The 26,578-nt window shown below is 43.2% G+C and overlaps 1 long non-coding RNA gene across 1 annotated transcript in view; it reads right to left on the reverse strand.

Annotated features, from left to right (window-relative positions):
- Nucleotides 1-5,726: 5,726 nt before the first annotated feature.
- The window catches only part of LOC142047981 (uncharacterized), a 99,833-nt gene continuing 78,981 nt past the window's right edge, over nt 5,727-26,578 (reverse strand). The window contains exon 3 of the long non-coding RNA XR_012657324.1: nt 5,727-5,792. This is a non-coding gene — a long non-coding RNA (uncharacterized LOC142047981). The remainder of the gene's footprint in view (nt 5,793-26,578) is intronic.

Genomic DNA, 26,578 nt, shown 5'->3' on the forward strand with positions numbered 1-26,578 from the left:
GCCTCTGTCCACTTGAGTTGAAGAAGTGATTCCATTGACTGGTAGAAGTAAGAGATTCATATCACAGTTAAGGAAGAACACAGGGATAAATGTGAGCGACGTCCTTCCTTGCTAATGCTTTCCATTTTGGTAAAACAGATTCTATAGTATACAGGACTGTAGGCATGCCCTGAAGACTAGATCCTGCATACTTTACTCAGGCAAAACTCTGGTGTTGCCTGAAGAAGGTGTATATTATCTGGTTCTAAGTATCTGGAGAGTGACTGGGCTGCATCCACTGCCTTGCATGGCTTTGGGGATTGGGAGGCATGAAGATAATTTAAAGGCACTTTTACCCCAACGTTGGCCTTGTGCTGGGCATATCTCAGCCAGTCCAGAGATTATGGATCGCTGCCTCTTTGATCTAATCCATTCCTTTGCACAGTGTCTTGGGGTATATTGAGTAGAACCAAGTTTTATGCTATGATGAATGTATTTAAACATACAAAACTGAAAAGTGTGAAGGACTATGGTGTTAGTCCCTTAGGGTTCAAGCTTGCTGCAACTGAAGTCAGTAGGAATGTCACCTTTGACTTAAATTAGAACAGAATTGGGCCTTTAAAGAGTCTGATACATACCGTTTGTGCAGGAACACTTGCTAAGGCAGGCCTCTGCTGTATTAATTAACAAGCACCCAAAATAAAACTGTGCCCGATAATGAGGTTTTCCTAGATGGTTGGTCCTAGTTTGCCTTTTATTGTTTGCCATTCACAGATCATCAACACGTCAAAATTCCAGCACCTGTTCTCGAAAGTAACTCCTGGAGATACTGCAAAGCAGTATCTGCTATTTTAATTACCAGAGACTAGCAATTTGGGGGGCTGTCAAAATACAAATGAGTCGATCACTGTAGATTTAAGTTCAAATACCTCCTGCTTTCCTGAAGCGGCTGCACGGAAATTATTAGCAACCTGTGTACTCTGTTCTTTCCCCTTTTATTATCTCTTAAAACAACCACTTACTAATTTAAGTAAAAGGAGAGCAAAGAAAAGCTCTTAATCTCAATGAACACCTGTGAGGAGGCAGGATTCAGAGTGACACTAGGTCTGTTTACCAATGTACGTGTTTCTAAAAGGATTAGCCTCTGATGTTGTGAAAAGAGGGGCAAAGGTAGTGACAACACGGGAAAAGGGGAACTCCAGATTTCCTAAATTGTATATGTGAATAACTTATTTTATTTAAAAATTAGACCCTTTAGAACAGGAAAATTGTGTGTGTGTGTGTGTGTAGGATGAGGAGGAGGAGGAGGATTTAAATGGGAGCAAATTCTTATCATGCTTTGTTTTTGATGGCTTCTTTCCTCTTTACTCAGCTAAAGCGCGTCTACACCAGAGTTTTATCAGCAAAAGTTCTGCCAGGATAGTGCCACCAATACAGCTATTTGAGTGGACTGCCGTCAGATTTGGCTGCTTGTGCTGGCATGTTGCATCCACACAGCATCAAGCTGTAGCAGCAACAGGCAGGCTGCACTCCAGGTAGACATCCTAGTGTACTCTGCACTGCCTCCAGGTGCATTGTCTTGTGAGAAACTGTCACAGTATATTCACAGACACAGACTAGGGTCTATGATCATCTTATGGTTCTCAACACACAGCTGTGGCCCATGTGATTTCTTCCGTGCCACACAGGTAGTATATATATTGCATGGATGCAGCCCACATAACACCTAGAGAGCTGCACATGCAGCCCACAATGGTAAACAGGCTGAGAAGCACTGATCTAGTCTGACCTCCTGCACATTGCAGGCCACAGAACCTCACCCACTCACTCCTGTAATAGACCCCTACGGGTGACTAAGTTATAGAGAATCCACCATTTGCACAATTTAAACCAAGTGCCCCATGCTGCAGAAGAAGGCAAAAAATCCCCTGGGGGTCTGCCAGTCTGACCTATTCACATGCTTCTCAGGGAACTGAGAACTACAAGGACCTGGACTGTTTCTTACTTAGTGTTTGTACAGCACCTAGCACAATGAGACGCTGGATGCCACTACAGTATAAATCAATGATGGTATAAAATTAGAGATTGAGCCTAAATTGAAATATTCAGATTCAAATTTCAATGTCAAAAAGTTTGGAAATGTTTGGAGCCAGGGTTTTGGATTGGCCCATTACCCTAACAGGTGGCCTGTGGCAAAACGTGTTGGGATCTGTCACTGGATTTCGACTCATCCTTATAGTTTGGGGGCATATTTGAGATAAGGCCATCACTATGCAAAATACATTTTTAGACTGTCTTTCATACAAACGTTACCCTCAAATGCTTTACACAGTTAAATAACATGAGACTGGGTAAATGACAGCAAAGCAATGGAAAAAGACATTTCCATTCCCAAAGTGTCTCAAATCCAGGTTTTTGAGCCTCGATCCAAAGTCCATTGAAGTCAATGAGGGTCAAACAAATAATGTAGGGAGAACTGGAGATGCTTTTTCACTATTATCTCTTGAAGACTTCACTTGCTCTTTAAAGGCCTCAATAGAACAACAATACTGAAGAATATGAGGGTCACAGGAGTTGTATTTTTTTTAAGCCTTTAGAGAGACATATGAAACAATAGGCTTAAAAAAGCCAGTGGAAGGAGCCAGTGTCCTCTCAGCATTTCAAACCCCCCACCCCCTGCTGAAACTTCATCCAGTGCATTTCAATTGTCTTCAAAATTAACGAAGAAATGGGCATTTCTGAGTCTTCTGCTGCTGCTGGTGGACATAGAAATGGCTGAAGCAAAGTAGTTAAAATACTTGAGAATCTGCATCGTGTATGTGTGCGTCTGGGTATTCACACAGCTCTAAATAAAAATTGTAAAACACACATGGGGTAAAAACTCCATGATCAAAATTTAAAAAATGGTCTCCACTTTTGTGAGCCATACATGCTCTTTTGCAATTCTGGCCCAAGTTTTTTTTCAGGACCAGGTTTTCAAATGCTCAGTACCCACAATTAGGGAAAGAATTCAGCTCTTTTGAAGTTGTGGACTTTATTGAGGTTTCTAAATGGGAGCTAAGTTCTTTTGAAATTTGGCCCTCATTGTGAGTGCCAAGATATGCTGAAAATCAACTCCCTGGAGCCTGATTTTCAGAAGTATGGAAAACCCAGAATCCCAGGTGAAGTTAGGGAAGTGATGTGAACTCAGCACCTTTAAAAAAAAAAATCACCTCTGGGCATCTCAAAAGTTGGACTCTCAAAAATTTGAGGCAATTGAATTAGAGGCCACTTTTGTAAAGTTGTCTGAATGTGTTTTTGTAGTTCCAGAAAAATGATTATTGGAAATGGGTATTACTGATACAATGGAAATATTTGACACAGTATCAGAAAGCTGCCACTGTTGAGCTAAATTCATTAAAAAAAAAATATATATATGGATGTGTATCTGGTCCCTGAAAGAGAACGAACTCGCTATTCAAAAACGTCTGTTCCATCTGTAATTACTATGACTCTGTGGTTCCCAGCCAGGGTTTTAAATCTGAGTTTACAGTATCTACGGAGTGTTGTCAATAATGTTTAAAGTGAATTAATTACTGAAGTGGTTTTAATTTATTTTCATTAATTATAATCTTATTAACCAATTAATTAAATTCAAATACAAGATGCAACATTGTTCAGTGCTACACCCTGATAAGCAAACAAGCAACATAATCATATTTTCTGTAAATCAAAATGATGATTAGGAAGGATGTGGGGACCTCAAGTTTGTTCTAGGAAAATTACTTTACTTTATGCCTAGAGGCGTGCAGGTAGCCAAATATCAACTGCTGTCAACCACTAATAAGCAATTAGAATTTCCCGCTTGCTACAGAACCTGGTCTGCCAAGAGAATGCAATCAAGGTATATCAAGGTCCTATATTTTGGCACAATGTCCGATGTTTTCAAAACCTCTGAGTGGATTCAGATGCCCAATTCCAAATCCCAGTTTGTACTGAGCATCCGCAGAAAGCTATCTGTGAACCAGAGTTTCCATTTTGTGGGATGTGTCATGATTTTGAATCTTGTTTTGTTCCAAATCAGAATGAAAGTAAAAAAGTTTGAAATGTCCTGTGATGCGAAATGTTCACAAAAAAATTACATTTTAGGTCAACCAAAATGTTTCACATCAATTTTGACTTTTAACATTTTTTAATAATATAAAGAAATATTTCAAAATTAAAAAAGTCCATTGTTCCATTCTAAAAATGTCAAAATGGAACATTTTGACCTTATTGAAGCACTTTTTTCTAGTTTGTTCTGGAAACGGGACTTCAAAATTTACATATTCCTACAGGAAATGCATTTTCTGACCCAAACAAACCCATTCAGATGGAAAATTTTCAACAAGGTCTACATCCAAATCTTAGTGGCGCTGAAAATCTAAGCTATTACGTTAAAGCAGGCAATGCAATTTATTTAATATAGAACATTTCTAATAAGCAATGTCCTCCATGCTACTGTATACCACACAGTCATCATCGTCAGAATCCCTCAAACAACAATCAATTAATTCCCAGGGGTGCTGGTGGTGCAAATATTTAACCACAATTTTTATATATTTTGTATGTGTATTAAGGAACTAACCTGGAGTGAAATTTACCACTTTCAAGAGGGCTATGCACCACCCAAGTCCTATCTTGAGGGGTAAGCGGTACCTAGACAGGCACTTTGCATGGGAGGTGAATTTCTCCCACACTGTGTGTTGTACTGTCCAAGGAATTCCATGATTTATAATATGCATTCCCCCCAGTCTGCCCCTTGCTTTCTTCTCCCATTCCTTTGTTTGTAAGTTGTTCATTTAAGCACTGATCTCCAAAGGGTCTCTGCACAGGTAGATCATTTAATAGCACCTGGGCCTTAGGCCTCTTTAAGGTCTTATTCTAAGGGTTTGTCTACATTACCTGCTGGATCAATGGGCGGCGACTGATCCAGGGGAAGGGTGTCAATTTATTATATCTAGTCCAGATGCGATAAATCGACCGCCAAACGCTCTCCCGTTGACTCCGGTACTTCACCAGGGCGAGAGGTGCAGGCGGAGTCAATGGGGGAGCATCATTTGTCGACTTACTGCAGTGAAGACTTCGCAGTAAGTGGTCTAAGTGTGTCAACTTCAGCTACATTATTCACGTAGCTGAAGTTGAGTAACTTAGATCAAGCCCCCCCTAGTGCAGACCAGGCCTAACTCTAAGAAGTGCATGGCCTACTTTTGGTGCCATAAAAAGAAGGATGGGTTAGTGTTAGGGTGCCAGCCTAGGACTTGGGAGATCTGCTCCACTTTTCCACTATAGACTTCTTGTGTGACTTTGGCCAAGCCTCTCTGTGCTTCAGTTCCTTACCTGTAAAATGGGCATAATAGGTTCTTCTGTAGAAGTGCTATGAGGACACACACTGAAGACTGTAAAGATACTTTGATAATTGGGGCCACTTAAATACCTTAGATAGATATAAAGCCCAATTCTGCTATCCTTGCCCTGAAGTAGTATCTTAATCTGCAAATATTCCCATCGATTTCAACCCTCAATAAATAATAAGGTGAGATGTAATTTGTGGAAGCAAACATGTGGCATTTTAGATCTGGGTCTCTGGTCCATTTTTAACTCTTCCCCTCGTCTCCCGATGAAGATATTGCAGCTGGTAAAATGGTTAAAGAGTTTAAAGTGTTGTAATGTATAACACTCCTGCGTGTACAATCAAAATGCATGCTTTAAACAAATGTTCTCTCTTACCTGTTGATGACACAAACTGCCAGACTCCTGGGTTACTCCAGTGGGACTGGGCATGAAACTCAAAGCTAAAATTAAAAAAGCTTCTTGTGAGACTAAGCACGATTGTGGTTCTTCCAGCTCAAAAAGAGAGCAGCATTGGGGTGTGCGCACACATGCGCATGTATCTGTATTTGTATTGTATCAACTTTATCTCCCATATAATTAGATTTCAATGTTTAGACCAGGGGTAGGCAAGCTATGGCATGTGAGCTGATTTTCAGTGGCACTCACTCTGCCGGGCTCCTGGCCACCGGTCTGCGGGGCTCTGCATTTTAATTTAATTTTAAATGAAGCTCCTTAAACATTTAAAAACCCGTATTTACTTTACATACAACAATAGTTTAGTTATATATTATAGACTTATAGAAAAAGACCTTCTAAAAGCATTACAATGTATTAATGGCACGCAAAACCTTCAATTAGAGTTAATAAATTAAGACTCGGCACACCACTTCTGAAAGGTTGCCAACCGCTGGTTTAGACTTTTGGGACAAGTTCTGTTCTCAGTTATATGGGTCTAAACTCAGAACGACTTCACTAAAGGCAGCGGGTTAGGCACTCAGCAGATGTAAATGAACTGAGGATTTGGACCAAAAAAATTATTTTTGAATTCATCTGGTACAAGCAGAATCTCCAGTGTAATTTCGAATCCTGGTCCACTATGATGTCCTCAGAGTGCAGGATCTTTGGGGATGAAAACACAGCTGCCAGGCACTCACCTCTAAAAAAAGTATCATAGTTCTTCATACCCCCAGAAAATAAAAGGGCCAGATTGAAATGCATTGTTTGGTTGCTAAACAGCACTTGGCTCCCATTTCTCCTCATCCCATACTCTTTCAGTGCAGTGTTTGCAGGAGGACATTGTTCAGTCAGTATCATCGTGCTAAGAGAAAGTCAGAATCATTTGAATGCACTGAAGTATGTGAGTTCCTTGGGAACAAAAATTCCACTTTAATGAATATCCTTATTGCCTGCAGTTTCAGTATCTTTTTTATTCTATGCCCAGCCTTACAATCCAAACCCACCTACACATATACACACACCCACTCACCCACCCTCCCTACTTGGTCCTGTCTCAGTGCAGGTCCTATCTAGTTCTACATTTCTGTTATGCTGTTTTATTTATAGATAGATAGAAAAAAAGTGTCTGTCTGTCTGTCTGTCTATCTATTACATTCACACACACAAAATATTTACTGGCCCCTTAACTGTTCTGCTAGCTAAGGAATACATCCTACCCCCCTCCACTGTCTCAATTTGCCTGCATCTACTTGATAGTTTTCCAGTTCTGACATTTCAAACATGCAATGCCATATGTATTACCACTTTCAGATAATTATCACTTAAAATTAGGCTAGTCTTGTACATGAAACTAGCAATTAGCCAAGGATTGAAGGTCAAAGAGATCTCATTTATAGAGTCTCGTAACAAAATGTTAAGTGTAAATGTGTGTCAGATGGTCCAGGAGGCTGGATTATATGGGGTCATGACAACGGGGCTGAAGTATCATCAAGTACGATGTAACCAGTCTGTTGGGCACAGCAGTACAATCTGGGACTTATCTCTTTCATCCTTCTCGGAGCCTGTGCTAAATCTAGGACATGGCCTTAAAGGAGTTTCTGCAAAAGAGGAAAATAAATAAAAGCCCATTGTTTTCCTTGCAATGATTTTTTTTTAAAGCACAGCTGTGAGAAGCTGAAACAAACAGTAAGACGAGCTCTGATCATTCCTGCCGTTCTGCCTAGGATCTATAGGTGGCAGTTATACGATCAATTGTACAGAGCATTATAGCATTCTTCTAGTTTGCTTAGGGTCAGATTTTGTCTGGACCACGGTGGAGGGCAACAAGGACTCCCCTTGAGTTCCCCCCCCACCCCGAGCCCCTTGCTTAGGAGCCGAGCACTATTACACTCCCTGTGCTTTTCCACAGTCTGCTCTTTGCTAGCACTCCCTCGGAGGTGCTAGCCACCAACTGACCAGCTGCAGAGTAGGAGCTGTGCTTCTCTCTCCTAAGGGCTGGTACCGCGGGCAAACTCTCCACTATCTCCTGGAGCCCCCTACTTGAGTTGCACGACTCTGCACCATCCATCATAAGGGCCATGGCTTGAATGGCACAATCTGCCCTTGACCTAATGCAAGCAAAGCTCATGGTGACCATTCCCAGTATGATTTCAATGCAGGTCTGAATATTACTGGGTGGTTGAACTGTAGCATTAACTCAGCCCGTTGTCAGACTGCTGACAAGTTACATAGGACCTGTGACCCATCTAGTCTAGAATCCCATTCCCTGACAGTGCCCCAGTTATCAGATGCTTCAGAGTAAGAGACAAGAAACCTCCCAAAGGTCAGTTATGGAGTAACCCGCCCATGGGTGAAGTTTCTTCCTAACCCCAGGCAGTTTAGTGGTTGACGAACATCTATTGCTGTCTAAGAGCGTCTATCTCCGGAAATGCTGGAATGAAATACACAAGGGAAGGGGTCCAGTTCACAGTTTAATATTTTCCAGCCTGGGAGTTTCAAAGGAGGAGTTAAACACCCAAACCGCATTTACTGATTTGCTTAGTCCCTTTGAGAACATCAGCCTTAATACTTTGTTCAGATGCGGACAGCCTGAGCTTGTCCTCACTGAAGCCAAAGGCAAAGCTGCAACAGACTTCGGTGTTCGGTATTGAGGGTCAGGCCTTCAATATCCAGGCACAACCACGTAAAAGACAAAAGGCAGACTCTTTGCGGGCCCTGCTAGAAAATTACAGTTTTTCTGTTTCTTCTTGTGGTGCCAAAGAAAGAAAATTCTAACAATGGAAGTCACAAATGGATTCATCTGTGTGCATCTTTTATCAATTTGCCTTGGGTGTTTGAGGACACAAGCACTCAGAAACCTGACTTGCCCGCCTTGTCCCCCCTCCCTGTACAATATTATCTCACTTTCCAAGTGCACTTAAACGACTGCAGATGGAGCACAAAAGCCAAAACAACATCAGAGGTCTGTATCAGGGATATCGTTGAACAAGATGCACTCATTCACTGACAAGAAAGGAGAGCATATTGGAATCAGGTTTTTAAAATCCTTGCACGATTTTATTGCTTCTCGCCAGTATAAATATTTACCCCTCCTCTAGGTCATTAAAAACAATACAGTTCGACCTCACGAGGCTACGATTCTTTCTAAAACACAATGGAAAGGAACCGCATCCTCTTTCAGCTCTATGAAATACTCGAGGTGCTTGCTGAGCGTCACACCCTTTACAAGCCTTTATCCTATATCACCATTACCAATGCCATTTTCCTACGGTACATGCAAATGTATTTTAGCATGGTTCACTTATGAATCCTTTAATGCCTTAACCAGGAAATGTACAAGGCAGATGAAGGGAAGGGAGCTGGAGCATTTGTTGGATAAATGTTGTTAACAAGTTTTCCATAGGATTCCCCCCAACCTCTTTTTTCCTTCATCTCTTAACTCGCCCTCTGTTTCTCCTCTCCCACCCCACTCTATTTTTGACCATAACTTCTCTTCAGCACTGTTCTCTGACGGACAACTTTGCCCTGATCCCTGCTTCGTGTTCAGTCAATAGAGGGGGGTGAAACAAAGACCGTTTTATGCTCAGGCCTTAATTTCCAGCGCAGGGTCTAAAGATGCGGCAGTTCTAGGGATGAATTTGGGTTTCCATTTCATCGAGACTTGGTACCTTTTTTAAAAAAATAATCACACACTAGGGAGTTCTATGTCAAGAAACCAACGTACGAGGACTGTTTGTACAGAACGCTGTAGACCCTGATTTTCAGAAGGGTGAAGCATTCACAACGCCAGCTGAAGTCAGTGGAAGATGTTGGTGCTCAGTCCCTTGGAAATCTGGCCCGTGGAACGTTTTTTTTTAAAGTAAGAGCTGCTCTCACTATAAATCCACTGGTGTCAATGAGGTTATCCCAGGTTTACACGCATGTACCAAAGAGCAGACTTTGACCCAATCGGGTTACACTGGATTTCCACTAGTGTAGCTAAAAGTAGAACCTGGCCCTGCGTTCTCAGAGCAGCTCTTTCTAAATGAGCACAGACCATCCCTCCCACCACAGAAAAAGAATGAATGAAGGTTCTGAAACTTCTCTAGCTCTTTCATTTCCCTCCTCCTTCCCCAGTGTCACTGTATTCCAAGCTCATAACCTCTATTTCCTCCTTGAAACCCAGGTCATAGCGGTACTTAGCTAAATTATATAACTGCAAACAAAGTGTGACAGCTTTATTTGTAATTATACTGCATTTAAAGGAACAAGATGAGCTTAATGAGTTAATAAAGTGGCTGCCTGTCAAAGCGCTCCTGTTTTGCATAGAAGATCTCCAAGGTCCCTTCAGCCAGCCATTCTGGGCTCATGAATATGCAAGGCCTGTCAAGGAGGTGAAGCAAGCTTGCCATAGCAACCAGTCTGCAGGTAGCAGTTTGAGTCCAGCTGCCCCCAGAGGTCCCAGAAGGCTTGTATGAAGTGAAGACTTGTGAGAAGCAAGCATTTTGTCTCCACACACTTGACAAAACAAAGACAACTCACTCCTCTGGTTTCATGCCACATTTTTTATTCATAAACAAGCTGTTGGCTGTAAAGACATGATAAAGCTCAAGCTCAGAGGAGGCTGGCAAACATTTGAATGCAAATCCTCAGCTGCTACAAATCCGTCCTATTATTCAGCCGATTCTCCCCCCCACCCCATTTTTGTCTTATGCTAAGCTAGGCAGAATCCCAACTAGAGATATGTGATAAAGTCTGATCGAGGCAAAGAAAGTCACTGGCATAAAAATTAAAAGGTTTGCATGGGGAAATGGGAAGGGGGGGCATCAATGTGGTGGGGGAGTGAGAGAGGAAGAACAAAGGATATAATTCTGCTGTATTTTTTCTCTGGTAGTTTAAGTTTTAGTGCCACATGCAGAATATTAGTTTCATGATCTTATTTTATTTTTTTAATCGCCATTTTGCCATAACCAGGTAGGTTTCCTTCAAAGGGCATGAGGGGGAAGAAAAACTTTACATGAGTCAGATCCAGGAAGCAATTAGAATTGCATTGCTGATGAAATTAGAATTGTACTGCTGATGAGCTGCAGCCAAAAAATAGATAGGTTTAAAAAATCCCGAAATGTTACTGCAAAATACAAGATCAGCTCACCTCACCCCCGCCCCTAAACTAGAACCATAGGGAGAATAACCAACCCCGCCCCCCCCCGGCCCACATCAAAAAAAAGGTTAATAAATGCAAGACCTAAGAATTTTCTTATAGTAGAACAGGTAACGGTGACAGTCATTTTTCCTACTTTTATCCCCTATCATTTCGATGCATGCATTGCATTGCATTATTATATTATTTGAAATATGTAATCTGGACCATCACATTGTATGCTCTTGTGCTTTAGAAAGGGAGGAAGCTTGGTCCAGTGGAGAGGCCATGAGACTGGGAGTCTGGGTCCTGATCCAGCAAAGCATTTAAGCACATGCTTACTTTTAAGCAAGTGAGTGGTCCATGGAAGCCATTGGTGTTGAATGCTGTAAGGTATTTTTAATGAGTGAATCTACTCCTAAGTCACTGATGTGGGTCTCACATGCTAAAAGGAAACAAAATAGGAAAAAGGACTTCTGAGGGCCTCTCTCAAAGAAAGAAATATATACTATGAGGCGGGACAAACAGAAGGGCTATGAGGTTATTTGATAGTGAGTTTGGCAGCTCTGTATTCTGATTGACACATGTTTGCATTTTTTGTGTAATTCTGAAGTGCTAGGAAATCTGCTATTAGGGCATTACAAGAAACCACATATTCTTTTTACAGAAAGGAAACAAGAAATCATTTAGCTCAAACAATAAATAAAAGCCTAGAAGTTATTATGAAAATGACAGCACACAAGGCCTCCTTGCAAAGCAAATATGAATGACTTCAGAATTTGTTTTTTCAAATGAAAAATCCTTTATTCTGCTTACAGAGTTCTGTCACACATTAACTGCTATCTGCCTGGGTCTGGTTTGACCCTGCTTTATACCCACTGGAGTCATGAGCATAGGTATTTTCTGAGAGTTTGGAAGCAAACATTGTTTGAGAGAGGCAAAAATGGAAGGCTCTTGGAAACTTTTTGTACGTTTTTTAAAAAAAATCACCATCAGCTTATTTCTTACAAATTCTTAAGCTTTAGAGCCTGATTTTCAGAGGTGCTAAGCCCTGGCAGCTCCCACTGACATCAATTTCAGCACCTCTGAAAATCAGACCCAGAGTCAGTAGGATGCAGTCTCTCCTTTCCATTAGTTTAACAGTGGAAAGAGAAAAGTAATAAGATGTAGGTAACCTACCGCAGTAGAGACTGAAGATAGGAAAACTACTCACAGTAAACAACTTACCCAACTAACATAGCCTTTTATTCCCACCAGTCACCTATGAACAGATTGATTTTTATGAATTTGTCATTCATAATTGTTCACACATTTTTTTTAGGGGGGGGGGGAAGGAACATATTTCAGCCCACAGGCTGTTCACTAACTGCTCCCTCTGAAAATCTATTGTGTCATTCTGTGTGATCGGTCACCTAAGTCACGTGGCATTGTTTCTGCTCACTGATTGGAATGCAAGCTTGCTAAGCCTAGGGTGAGCGGTTCCTGCATGAATAGCAAATGTTCATATTAATGTACTGATGCTCTCCTTAGCACACGACCGTGAGCCTTTGCACAAAGAACAGCCATTCCCCACTATCTGTGAGAACACCCACTCACATGAATACTTGTGAAAAAGTGAACAAAAACGGACACAAACATGGCTGGATTGAAAAGTGATTGAGAATTGGCAAAAATGTTCACATAAAATTTCCTCTCTTCTTCCCTCAACTCTAGGCCTCAATTCAGGGAAGAATTTAGGCATATGCTTAATTTCAAGCATGTCCTGAAACTCCATTGAAATCAATGGGATGTGCTTATGTGCTTTCCTGGAGCATGCCCATATATGTGGCTCTTGTAACTTGTTATCCAAAAGTGGCTATTTATATTAAAATGGAATAATCTTCATCCATTTGGCTGGAAAACTGGGTTCTGTTGCCTGCTGTGGCCAGTCCTTCAGACTGGGAATAAAATAAATGTCACATTCCCAACTCCCAGTGCCAGCTCTTATTCCTCGCTGTCACTTTTGGCAAAGCCCAGGTTTCTGGCGTATGTGATCCGATCAATGCAAGGCCCCCGGTTGTGGACAAGAGGAGAGATTTAATTCTAATCTATATTGACTGCTCACTTCTTTGTCTGCCAATTTACATCATGAACTTGTCTTAAACAATGATGTGGGTCTGTCAGGTTCTCTCACATTAATCTATACTAGTGGGTCAAAATCTCTGAGCTCTTGTTAATGTCCATACAAATGAAATGCACGTTTAACAGCCAGAAAAGTCCTGAGATGCATCTGTCTTAATATTTATCCACTTTCATCTGGGATCTGCTTAAACTTCGATACTGCCTTCAATTTTCAGCATCAGCAGAGATGCTTTACTGTATTTTTCTTAAATACTCACAAAATACTATACACATACTAGACATCTTAAAAAATGGAAGCCAGGAAGGCTTCTGCCTAGGACTATAGCAGAAAATATTTCAGTACGTTTTCTTTGCCAAGATATTTCTGAACTGTTTTGTTATGCTGCCTAATAGCAAGGGAAGAGGCCAAAGCCTCCATTGCTTGGGACAGTTTGAGCTAGATGGGATAAACACAAAAGTAAATGCATGAATTAGAACAAATGTAGATTAGTGAATTGGATACTGGACTGGTAGTCATGAGTCCTGGGTTCTGATTTTGCCTCTAAGCCATTGTGTGATCTTGGGAAAGTTATTTCACCATTTCCTCTCCCCATTTTTGTCTGTCTTGTTTATTTAAATAGTAAGCTGTTTGAGGCATGGACTCTCATTCAGTATTTATTTGTGAAGCATCTAGGATGATGACATCATCATCTTGGTTGGAGCCCATCAGAGCTACTGTAGTACAAACCAGTAACAGCGATAACAACATAGTGAACAAACTCACATTGCCAGGGAGTTGGAGCTAGCTAAGATCACAGGTGGTTGTCTAGTCTGACTTCTAACAAACTCTCCTTTGCCATGATGCCTACAAAAAACTCGACAGTGGTTAAGCTGCTGGTGTATTGAGATCACTGCCTATCACGCTGACCAATATTGTCTCCTTGGTTTCTTGTGCTGCTCTATTTCTCTGTCTGTATCCATCTGTTTTCTCTCCTCTTATATTTAGATTGTAAGCTTTTGGGGGCAGAAACCATCTTTTTCTTCTATGTTTGTACCACACCTAGCGCACTGGTCCATGACTAGGACTCCTAGGTGCTACGTTAATACAAATAATAATACGTGCCTGTGAAACAGTCTAGCTTTCATTTAATATTTCAACACTGGGAAACTTTTGTGACTGGGAAAGAAATCCAGATATATCATGCTAAAAAACCCTAAATCCATTTCCAATTTCATTTCTCTCCGGGTTTGATAACTACCAGCACCATGTGGATTTGGACAAGAACTTCTTCCTCACAGCTAAACTTTTCTTTTTCTTGATTCGGGATCCGGTTATGGAGTTGTAAAGCTACATTTCTGACGTTAAAGTCAATTCCATGACTACAACAGAGTGCAATGGCACAGGATTATGGCTTTGTAGCAGGACTCCGCAGGAGCAGACTCCAGGTGCAGGGCAGACCCAAACAAAAAACCTGGGTCTAAACATCCTCTAACTTTAAGAACGTTTTGATTCAGATCTGATCTTTGAGGCTAAGGCTCCTCGTTAGTTGAAGCCAATACAAATTGTTCCCACGTACTTTCGGGGCTGCTGAGTTCAGTGGGCTTGCTTCTCCTCTCCCTGAGACCAGCTTTACCCTTACAGCCTTGTTACTGACTTCAGTGCAGTTCCTCCCGTTTTATGCTGGTGCTGGTACAGAATCAGGCCCTAGGTTTTTAATTCCAAACTGAGTTAATTGGGATGAAGCATCCCACAATGAAAGCACCACAACAGAATGTTGCAGATGGTTTGTGTGCTATAAAATGACATGAACCCATTGGGACAAATTTGGCAACTTGATTTCCTCCCTCCTCTTGGCTGAAGGCCTCCAAGAAGCCCGGCTGTGAACTATCCCTGTGAAGGTTCACTGAGGTGTCCGGGCCAAAGAGACTTTGGGGTTCTAAAGAAAAAGTTCCTTTGTGCCAGAACTGGGTCCCAAAGAAAGAAAGGCCATTACTCAATGTTCTTTGGTATGTGTATAAAAATAAAAAAAGCAGCAAAATCCCACCCTTAAACTTCTTTCCAGTCCACAGAGTTTATTGTTACCACTGAAAGGAACAATCCTGAAAAGGAAAACTGAAGTAACAAGTCTGATTGGTAGTGAATTTTCCCCAACAGGGGCTCAGTACCTGTTCGTAAGCCACTTCCATTTCAATCTCTCTCTCTTCCCTCCAATATTTCCTTGATTTCTTTCTAGAGTGGTAACATTCCCAGCCACGATAGCGGATTAAAAATAAAATCCACATTGGATCCCAGAGTCCATGGTTCATGCCCCACCCGAACCAACCAGAATTCCCATCCAGAGCAAAAACATCACAACTTTGCTCTGCCCAGATACCCATGACCTGCATCACAACAACTAACTTGAGCATCTGAAGAGAAATCGGTGTCTGGCTAATCATTCAATTTTCTAAAGCTTACTGAATATTGGTGTGCGAAGCAGGGAGGTGGAAACATGGACAAGGTGTTGGTTTAAATGTTGATTTGACAAAGACATTGTTAAGCTTTGAAGCCCAGGCAGAGCATGGACCTACAAATATTTTGATAACCTGGTATGTCAGTAGCTGTGGAGACTGAATGATGAGACTGGGGACACTGTCACGGGTCTGCAGTTCCTTTAAGCATTGCTACCTGCTGCCTCCTTGCCAACCAAAGCTGGCAAGTACGGGGGGAGGGGAAGGCAAGGAGGGATGTATTGAAAGAGAAACACAGAGAGAAAGATGGTTAGAGTGTGTGTGTGTGTGTGTGTCTTGCATTCTGTCACTGATTTCTGATTGACTTTGGATTGCGAGCATTTAGGTTACAATTTACAGCTGCACCTGACCCCAGTCTCTGTGCTTCCAAAAGCTACATCCAGAATGCACTGCTTGGACCATGACTGTGGCCCATAAATGTGATTTATAAGCAGCCTTTAGGGAGAGACACTACCTCTCAGTATCAACTCATTGCACCAGATGGACTGTCTGCTCCTTCAGCAATAAGCTCGGATGGTGACTTAGGTGACCACTAAATGCTATGGTATATCTCCATTGATTCCCCCCCTCTCTGTGTCCCTAATACAGCTAGCTGGTCAGACGTTGTTTGCCACCTGTCAGGGGAAGATGGAGTTTTATAAATAGGTTTCTGCTCTCAGCAATTCAAAAATATGAAGCATTCAGCTCTAAGATAAAAACAGTTCCGAACAAAAGCACCCAGTTTAATCATGAAGAAAAGTCACTTATGCCTCCTTGTGCCTCAGTTTGCCCACCTGAAAAGGGACATAATTATTAACCTCTCTCACACAGAGGCAGTTGCAAGACTTAGTTCGTTAGTGCTTTCCAAATGCTTTGAGATCCTTGGGTGAAAAGTGCTGCAAGTGACATTATTATTAATATAAAGCAGGTATTGCTGAGCATACCAGCTAGTGGCCACAGGGACCACCCACTACGTTCCCCTACATCCACTCCATGCTGCTATATTGGATTATAGTGTCCTTAACCGTGCCAGCCTGACACTGAATCTCTTGTACTGATAGAATTTAAAATTGATGAGGACAGAAGACATGATGCGGTGACTTTCTCAGCGAGTGGGGCTGCGAGGAATGGTGCTGGTGTTAGCAGTGGGTCAGTCAGAGATTGCAAGGATAACCAATGACTTGTGTGCTTCTCCTCCCTTTCTAGAAAGGAAGGTTGCTCTTGTGGCTGAGATCCTGGAATGATGGTCTGGGTTCAATTCCTGTCTCTGCCACAGACTTCTCATGTGACCTTGGGCAAGTCACGTAATCTTCTCCTGTGTGAGTTCCCTTTCTGTAAAATGGGGATAATACTCCTGCCTTTCTCTTATCCTTTCCTATGTAGAATGTATGCTCTTTGGAGTGGGGCTCTCTCTCTTACCATAGGTCTGCACTGCACTTAGCACAAAGACTCTGACCTTGACTGGCGCCTCTATGTGCTATTGTAAAACAAATAATCTGCAGGAGGGCACTTGGGTCAATGATAATCCAGGCTGCAGCTACCACTCTCCCATTCCTCATGGCAGCGGTAGGCAAGGTTAGAGCCAGGAATCAGCTTGGAGAAATACAAATATGTAAAATAATGTTTTCCTAAGCTACAATTTTTATACCTCAGCGTGGAAAAACAGCCTACTCATCCAGCGACCGTAGAAAATCTCAATTTCCCACATAAAAATATTAGTGGCTGGCTTAAAATATTAACATGTGGATCGCATTGCCCTGAGAAGTGGCGGGATCGGAATTTAGCATCAGCAGTTAGACACAGATATGGAATTAAAAATGTAAGCAATGGGCTTTTCAGGCCTTATTACAGTCGGGAGAAGAATACTTTTAAGATGGATTCTAGGCGGGGAGGGTAGCTGTCCGATTGCAGGGGCTGGTAATTCTGCACTAGGGTGTCTTTGTATTTTGCTACAGTCCCGCCGAGTTAAGCTGGACTGCTCTAACCCAGGGGTCAGGAGGCTACTCCATCAAACTGCCCCAAGGTTACACATGGATCAGCCATTTTGTGCTCTGCCTTCAATTCTTCTGCTCATCCAGCCTTGTTTGCATTAAGTAGCATAAGCCATCTCTGCAGGGAGAGAGCTTATGGCAAAGGCATACAAAAATAGGGGGCTCCATGCCACACACATTCTTCCCTCAGACACTCACATGAAACTGCCAGGTCTCTGTGTATCTGAGAATGCATGTTTGGCCCTTTAAAGTCAGTGTACCCCCCACTTACTCCTCCCTCCACCCCCAATGAAAAGAAGAGCAACCAAGCACAGAGCCAAGGAAAAACCAAAGTATTCCCCAAAACAGGACCAGGACCCATGGAGAGGGGAAAGGCTGGTCTTGTGGTTAATGTACCGGACTGGGACTCAGGAGATCAGGTTCACTGCCAAGTGCTTCCTCTGTCAGCTCTGACAAGTCACTTAGGGCCAGATTCTCAAAACAGCTCAGCACCCACAAACAGAGCTAGGATTTCAGAAGAGCTCAATTGCCATGCAAGCTCCTAAATAAGTGGTCAGATTTTCAAATCTCTTGGCTCACTGAAAATCCAGACCGGAGCTTCCGGGAACTCTTTTGAAATGTGCCCCCCTATTGTGGGGACTGAACACTTGAAAATCTGCTCTAAGTCCCTCTGTGCCTCAATATCCCATCTATACATTGGGGATAATGAGACTTCCTTTCTTCCACATCTATTTAGACTGGAAGCTCTTTGGAGAAATGACTGGTTCTCGCTATATGCTTGCACAGTGCCCAGGGCAACTGGGCTTGGTTGAGCCTTTAAGGGTGCTGGAATAGAAATAATGAATAATAACACTATTACCTGAAATGCCTGAGACGGTACCACGGGCCAGTCCCGTGATATTGGGGACACCAGTAAAACAAACAAACAAAACAAAAAAACCCCACAATCCTTCAGGATATGGGAATCTATTATTTGTATAAAGATTCCATTTTTAAATAAACCTATTAAAAATACACATACACACAACCACAGAGAGAATCTCTTTCCTAGAGCTGCATTGTAAGAGACCTTGGGAAGTTAGAAAGAGCAGAGTTTGGCAGAAGGTTGGAAACAAAAAAAAAAACTGGACTAAATTATTATTCCACCCCTAGCCTTCACAAGGAAAATAGAAGCAGCAGATTGAGCCCTGTTTTCATATTTGATAGGGAACCAGATAAATGGCAGGCAGCTTGCTCTGATAAGGCCTTGCTCTGGGCATAACCTCTTTCTCTGAAAGCCTCTTACTATGCATAGAGTCGGGCTATCTGTGCAGCTGCACCTTGACACAAATATATCTGCACCCAAGATGAACCAATTCCCCCAGAAATTACAGGAGTGGGATTACATCTGGGGAAGGGGCTGCAGTAGTCGCTCCTGCAACCTTTTTTTTTTAAACATTACTCCCCCCCCCCCCCCGAGTAGCTTTTCAAATAATCATTTTTTCTTTATTCTCCTTTTTCCTTATGAAGTTCTGTCTTGTAGCTAAACCCTCTTCCCCTACATCCTTCCCCCTTCCCCCCATGGAGTCAAAAAATGAGCATGGAAATGAAGGATGCAAAAACAGGGCAAGAGTCAGTTGCTCCAGGACACAAACTCACCTCCAGCTATTTTGCAGCACTTTCTCTTTGCAGGGGAAGGGAATTGGTCCTTCTGGGGGATCTCAACCTGCGTTAGAAAACCTCAGTGAATTAGCTCCCACCACAGCCTTGTGAGCTGGGCAAGCATTTATATGACTGTAGGGTCCAAAGCCAACTGGAATCAGGGGCATGTTGTGTTAGGTGCTGCTCAAAGACACAGGAAGAGGCAGCCTCTGCCCTGAAGACTTTACAGTCTGAATTAATACAAGATCCAGTGGTTTTGACCCTTGGCTCTGGCTGAACTGTTGTTGGCTGGGAAAAGGTGGCAGTATATTGCCATCATAATCCTTCAATTCCCAGCGCTGCCAGAGCCAAGTTCAGCCCTGGGCCTAAACTAGGGGAAGCCTGGGGCTGGTTTAATTTATGTTGACTAGTCACAGCACCCAAGGGGTTGTTTCACCTGCGAAGCAGCACAGCAAAACTCTGACACACAATGTCCTCTCCTCCTGGAAGTATCCCTGGCATTTTCCTTTCATCAAGGAGTGCTAGGGGGTGGGGAAGAGCTGGTTAGACTGGGGGGATCCTCAGCTGGATAGGCAGGGCTGTTTTACAGCCACTTTGTACCACTGGAGTCACTGGGTCAGGATCTGGCTCAGCAAGTTGGTGTAGGGTGACCAGACATCCTGATTTTACAGGGACAGTTCTGATATTTGGGGCTTTTTCTTATGTAGGTGCCTATTACCCGTCCCAATGTTTCACGCATGCCATCTGGTTACCCTAAGTTTGCGTAATGAGGGGGTAGAGCACAAAGGTAACAGGAGCAGGAAGATGTAATTTCCTAGATACCAGCACAGTAGTGGGACAAAGAGAACAACAGACATTAACCACATCACTTAATGCACTTTTGGAAGGTGCTCCGGTGGTGAGGGTGGGATAAGAACTTACATAGAATTTGCAAGTTTCCGGTCTTAAAGACACGCACAATAATATCAGTCCTCACTGCCTCCCACCTGCCCAACCATTCTCAGCTGGCAGTTTACAATAGGCATCGGGGGATAAGCAGGTCCCTCTGAGGGATTTGAAGGCGGTTTTATGAAATTGGTTTGGGGAGGAGATGGGAGAGACGGAGAAGATAAGTGCCTTGCCGAAGGTCTCTCAGTCAATCTGTGTTGGAGCTAGCAGTGCTCTATGGCACATAGACATCTTGGGTGTATTTTTGTTATCGTCCAGGAGTAGAACGATATTTATACGGGGTAGCTTCATGCTGCCATGTGGGCACATTTGGGTGCCTGTCAGACCAGGGACATCTGAAAGCAAGTGGGCAAAACTGACATAATGTGTCCTCAGTGCCAATGGGTTCAGATCAGAGTCTGATTCCCATAAGACCAAACATGCAATGCCTACCCCGAGGAACCTCCACTGCTAGGACTTGAGTGGCTGGCTTCCCAGTGATACCCAGGGAGCACCACACCCTGCCCAATCGTCCTGATGCATCGTTATCACTGCTCGAGAATGACAAACCTTGGCATTGAACATGCACCACGGCTCAAGTTCTCAGCTGGGGTGAATTGGTGTAGGGTCATTGCCCCAAAGAGAGGTAAGCCAGTTTACGCTAGCTGAGAATCTGGTTCCAAGCATCCCGTTAGTATTCACTACCAAGGAATATGGGTCCAAATCTCATTAACAGCAAGTCCTCTTTACACCAGGGTGGCAGTGTGAAAGGGCCTTAAAATGGGTGTAAATTTAATTTATGCTCATTTCAAGGCCTCTTTACAGTGCCAGAGCAGCATCAAAGGACCTTGGCGCAAAGAGAATCAGACCCTATGAATCATATTCTGCCCTCATTGACCTCGATGCGAACCTACTGACTACAGAGATAATGGAGGGCAGAACTGGGTGCTGGGGTGTTGTGCCAGGGGGTGGCTGTCACAAAACAGCCAGAAGTGTTGGCGAATGCAACCACGGGAGCAGGCAGTAAGCAACATGAGGCTAAAACCGATGACGACAGATGCACATTAACTATTCTTCTGGAAGAGGAGAGGCTGGCCAGTTGGCTCAAAGGGAGGAAAAGGGGAAAGGTGGAGGGGCTGTTGGTTAGGTGGCAAGATGAGCTTACATCTAAAGCGTGTTAGGGGAACTTTTTCCCAAAGTGCCTGAGGGCTGGATTTGTAAAGGCATTTACGCACGTAAAGATGCAGAGAGGTGGAATATTCAGTAGCATCCAAGAGCCCAACTCCCATTCATGTCAATGGGAGTTAGGTGCATTAGATATTCCTGCTACCTGCATCTTTAGGCACCTAAATACATTTTAAAGTCTGGCCCTGAGTGACTCCCATTGGCTTTTAATGAGATATAGGCTCCTAAGGGTCAGGGGTGGCTCTATGTTTTTCGCCGCCCCAAGCACAGCAGGCAGGAGGCTTTTGATGGTGCGTCTGCAGGCAGTCTGCTGGTCATGCAGATTCAGCAGTGTGCCTGTGGGAGGTCCGCCAGAGCCGCACCCATCGGTGTCCCCGCCGCTGAATTGCCGCCAAAGCTGTGGGACTGGCGGACTTCCTGCAGGCGCGCTGCTGAAAGCCACCTGCCTGCCACCCTCACAGCAACCTGCTGCCCCAGGAACGCTCTTGGTGCACTGGTGCTTGGAGCCGCCCCTGCTAAGGGTCTCCATTACTTTTGATAATGGGACATAAGCCATTTGGAGAATTGCTCCGCTGAAAAGCAATGAGGTGCTTTGGAAATTTTTGCCCTTAGTGGGAAGAGGGAGCAGAATGTGGGTTTGGGAGTCACAAGAGCAAGGAATTAGCAATCAGGGAGTAAGAAGGGTTTCCTATCTCCGACCATCGCTGCTATCATTGAGCCGCCAGCTTTACCTTAACTATAAGGAGTGAGTGAAGGTTCATAGAACGTCACAATAACTTATAACAACAAAAACTGATGGGAAAAGATCTGAAAGGGAGAGAGAGGGACTGAATTAGTCCAAAACAAAAAGGCCTTTGGATATAACTCAAGAGCTGTGTTAAAATCGTGCCTGATAAACAAGAACAGTGTGAGACAAAAAAAAATCAATGAACCAAAGCTGGCGTGTCACAAAGTAGCTGGATAAAATAATGAGAGAATTGGCTAGTCCACTTCCTTTCAGGGTCCTTTGGGGAGAAAAATTGGTACTGGAGTGAGCTTCACCACCATGACTGTTGGGACCCTGGTCCTTCTTTGTCCTAAGCTTGAGAGATATACTGAGCAGACTGGCCAGAGAGAGGGATCTAGATGACATCACCACCTCCATTGACTCCAGGTAAATCCCAAATGCCACTTGGGATGTAAGAATTTGTCTCTCTCCACTCCCCTCATCCCACTGGTTCTTTTCTTTCCTCATCTTATTTCTTCTCTTTCCTATCCTTCTCATTTTGCCTTCTGTCTAATAAGATAAGGCTGTATATCTGTAGGCCCGTGCCCAGAAAGAGGTCAGGCAACAAAAAGCAACGCCCTAAATAGCCCAATGCTGGTCCAAGTTGGCCAGGTCTCCGAGTGGCTGCTAAGACCACGGGCTGTGCCTGCGTTTCTCCAGCAAGGAGGCTGCAAGTGATAGTCAACACCAGAGACAGAAGCTGCAATTTCTCTCTTTGCTGTTCGTTTCTCTTCTTTTGTGTGGGTGTGTTTGTGTTTTGTCTTCTAAGGAATGGAATCAGGCTTTAACAATGACCGCTCCAGCCCATGTCAACTAACTTCTCTTTCCCCCAAAAGAGTTATTACCATCTTTGATACTATTTAAGAGATCGTCAAACAAGGGGGCTTTTCTTCTAAAGGCTTTCTCCTGCAAATCAGAAAGAGAACGAGGGATGCTATTAAAATGAAAGCCTTCCTCAATACTGAACATTTCAAATCCTTCAACTGTTTTTTCTTCTTTTCTGTTTCTTTAATAAAAAGTTTAAAAGGATTTTTAATGGTATGTTTGTCATGTACTAAGCAGGCCAAGGTCTCCAAACTCCAAACCTTGTTTAAAACTGTCTAATGTTGGACAGTGTCAGGGTCTTAACATCTTTGACACTTTTGGGTCTATATATTCCATCTAAATCAGTGGTTCTTAACCTTTACTGCAGCCTGCACCCCTTTGGTTCACAAAATATGTTCACACCCCTTATTAAATATCAAAATAAGTTTTCGCACTCTTTAAACCTAAAAAATATGTTCTTGCCCCTTTTAAACCTAGATAGTTGTACTTATGTGCCTGTGCTTAATTTATGTTTTCAATGATTTATCTTCTACAAAAATCTGGCATGTGTCTCACGCCTAGAAAGGGCATCTCACACCCCAATAGGAGTGCGTGCATCCCAGGTTAAGAACCACTGATCTAAATAAATACACCACTATTCAGCCTCCACCCCCATCACATCTGGCTATAGCCAAACATTGATCTCCTCTCTCTCCTGAGCATCAGAATTCATCCAAAACTGTATCAAGACACAAGCCCTTAGAAGTAAAGATAGCTACAAAGGTTGGTGTGTGTGTGTATGTATGAGGAGAGTAGGGCCAAGATACTGACTCAGTTTAGCAACGTTAGAACCAAACTCATATTCATTTCCTGCAGTTAATGGACAGAAAAAATATCTGCTACCACTACCACCACCACGTTGTGCTTTTTTTTAAACCAGGGGCTCTAAATGAGTTTCCCAGCTGCACAGCCAGTTTAAAGACTTTATCCTAATGTCCTATTTTGCAGTGACACGAGTTTTATCATCATGAGAGGCACAAGTCAGCAATTAGTCTGCGTGAGGCATCGCCATGGAGGGAGAACAGCCCCTAGTCAGAGAGGAAGAGGGAATCCTTTACAATGAAAGGCCTCTGGGGAGTCGGGACCTGAAACCTCATGATGATGATTGATGCCAGCACTGCAGAGACGCCCCATACCTCCCCAGAAAATTAAAAGCCTATTTGGTACGGTACTAACAACACATCACGTTGATACCTTCCCATTATCCATCAGCACAGCCGGCTCATCTTCCCGTCTGCACGGCACTAAAATAATAAAAAAAAAATGCAGGTTCTTTTCCCCTTTCTCCTCTGCCACCTCCAAAATGCTTAGAAAGCATGGAAATCAGGTCTGTGGATTTAAAGCTACAGTGCCACTTGCTCATGGATTATCATTTGAGTTATTTATATTACATTAGCTTCTGCAGGCCCCAGTTAAGACTCCATTGTGCTACACATTGCATCCACATAGACTCTGTCCCAGGGAGCCTATATAGCACATCCCCTTCTCTGAGCCCCACTGACCACGTTTTAGTTAATATTCACTGGGGTAATTCCTTCTCTAAACCCTGGCAGCAGGACAGTTCCAACTCTTGGCTGGTAGCTGGGAATCAGCAGTGCCAGTTGCATTGCCGAGTGCCACATGCCCAAGTAACCTCAGGGATTTGTGCGTGTCCATATAAAATAATGGAGCAAACAAACTCGAATGCAGCTCGCACAGTCGGATGGAAATAAAAAAGGGTGTTTCAGAACAAGGACATGGAGAGGTATTTGTAAGAGATGCAGATATAAATTTAATGCCACGGTTGCTGAAATACACCTGGCCCCTCTGCCAACAATGAAGGGATGTCTATGGAAAAGTGAAATATTAGTGCTTTGGGTTCTTTTTTTTTTCCACCCCTCTTCTAAACTGGCATCTGTTATGTGTTTGGTTTTAGCAGCAGATGCCTAGTTGCAGCTAATGACAGCGGTAGTCTGTTAACAGATGCCACATATCTAGCAACAGCCTTTGTCTGATCAAAACACCAAGGACTGATTTAGTCGTAAAAGTAGTGGGGCCAAAGCTTTTACTTTCTTGAACCTAATCAGACCCAAATCCAAGTGGTGCTTTCTCCCTAGCCCCTTGCCACTGACAGGGCTCTCCTGTGTTGTCAAAGACGACGTGGTTCCAGGTCCACGATATAGAAATGACAGGCCAGAAGTTATAAATGCCCGTTCCCAAAAAGTGTGAGAGAGGAACAGATTATGAGATAAGGAGCACACTTCTTTCAATAACAGCAGCAAGTTCATGGCTGCACTGAAATTTACACCTATTAAAACCGGAGAGGAATTAAATTGAGGAAGGTAATATAACATTTCTAAAGTCATTGCATTAATTATTATTATTGTTATTTTATTGGTACTTGAAATTCTCTGTGGGGTTACTGTCCGGGAATCAAACTGAACTCATACAACCGCACGGAATGTAGGCTACTCAAGCTGTTTGTGAAGAGGTGACTGGCTGGCTGGTATATATGTCACTACAGAGATGGAGGTTAAGGTGGAGAGAGGGAGGAGTTTTTGTGAGGGTCTTGCTAAGTTCTGGCTAAAAGTTTTGGCTCATGCTTTTTACGACCTGATCTGACGCATCCCATCACAAACATGACGCCAGTTACACTGGCATAGCCAAGTTATAATAAGCAGCTGTCTTGCGATGGTACAACCATTATTGCATATACGCGACCACCATACAGCAGGCAGCTTCGTAAAAAAGAGCTGGATATTTTACACATCAGACCATGTCATTTCGAGAGCTAATAGGCAGGTGTGTGTTACTGTAATCGCACTGGGGTTCCCATCACATAACTCCCTAGGGGCTGCCCAGCATCCCAGAATTACAGAGCACTCCCGATCCTGTCACTGACATATCCTTTCCTACCTTGGGCTTTCCCCTGCACCGGGGGCTGCAAGGGAAGGAGCACAATAGGGCTGCATATGCAACCCCTCTGCTGTCCTTTCACTGGAGGCCTTTCTGGCTTTTGTATGCCACTGCAGAGGTGTAAACGGGTTTTGTGGGGCCTGGAATCTGGCCTGATCATGTCCATGATGCAAGAGCTCCCATCAAAATCTAGACCTCTCTCGTCTGTGCAAAATGTTGTCATTGGGCACAATGCTATTGTCTAGGTTCTAGCACCTGCTCATCTGAGCCACTGGGGAGAATTTTCACTAAAATTAGCTTGCTACAGAGGATATTTTTGCTCCCGTCAACGCAAATACTAGAAGTGCTGCACACCTCTTGGACAGGCAAGCATCTAGGGACAGAAAAGCGTAAGCCCCCCCGGTATGCTTAAATAAATAACTGACCCAAAGGGCAGTAGAACTGGTCCTTCTTCTGTTGTGGCTCTTACTGTCAATTTATTAATCAAGCTTTAGGTCAGGGGTAGGCAACCCATGGCACGCGTGCCGAAGGCGGCTCATGAGCTGATTTTCAGTAGCACTCACACTGCCTGGCTCCTGGCCAATGGTCCAGGGGGCTCTGCATTTTAATTTAATTTTAAATGACGCTTCTTAAACATTTTAAAAGCCTTATTTACTTACATACAACAAGAGTTTAGTTTATATTATAGACTTATAGAAAGAGACCTTCTAAAAACGTTAAAATGTATTACTGGCACGCAAAGCCTTTAAATTAGAGCGAATAGAGGAAGACTCGGCACACCACTTCTGAAAGGTTGCCGACCCCTGTTTTAGC

This window comes from Chelonoidis abingdonii, chromosome 20 (assembly GCF_003597395.2).
Source record: "Chelonoidis abingdonii isolate Lonesome George chromosome 20, CheloAbing_2.0, whole genome shotgun sequence".
Taxonomy (NCBI): domain Eukaryota; kingdom Metazoa; phylum Chordata; order Testudines; family Testudinidae; genus Chelonoidis; species Chelonoidis abingdonii.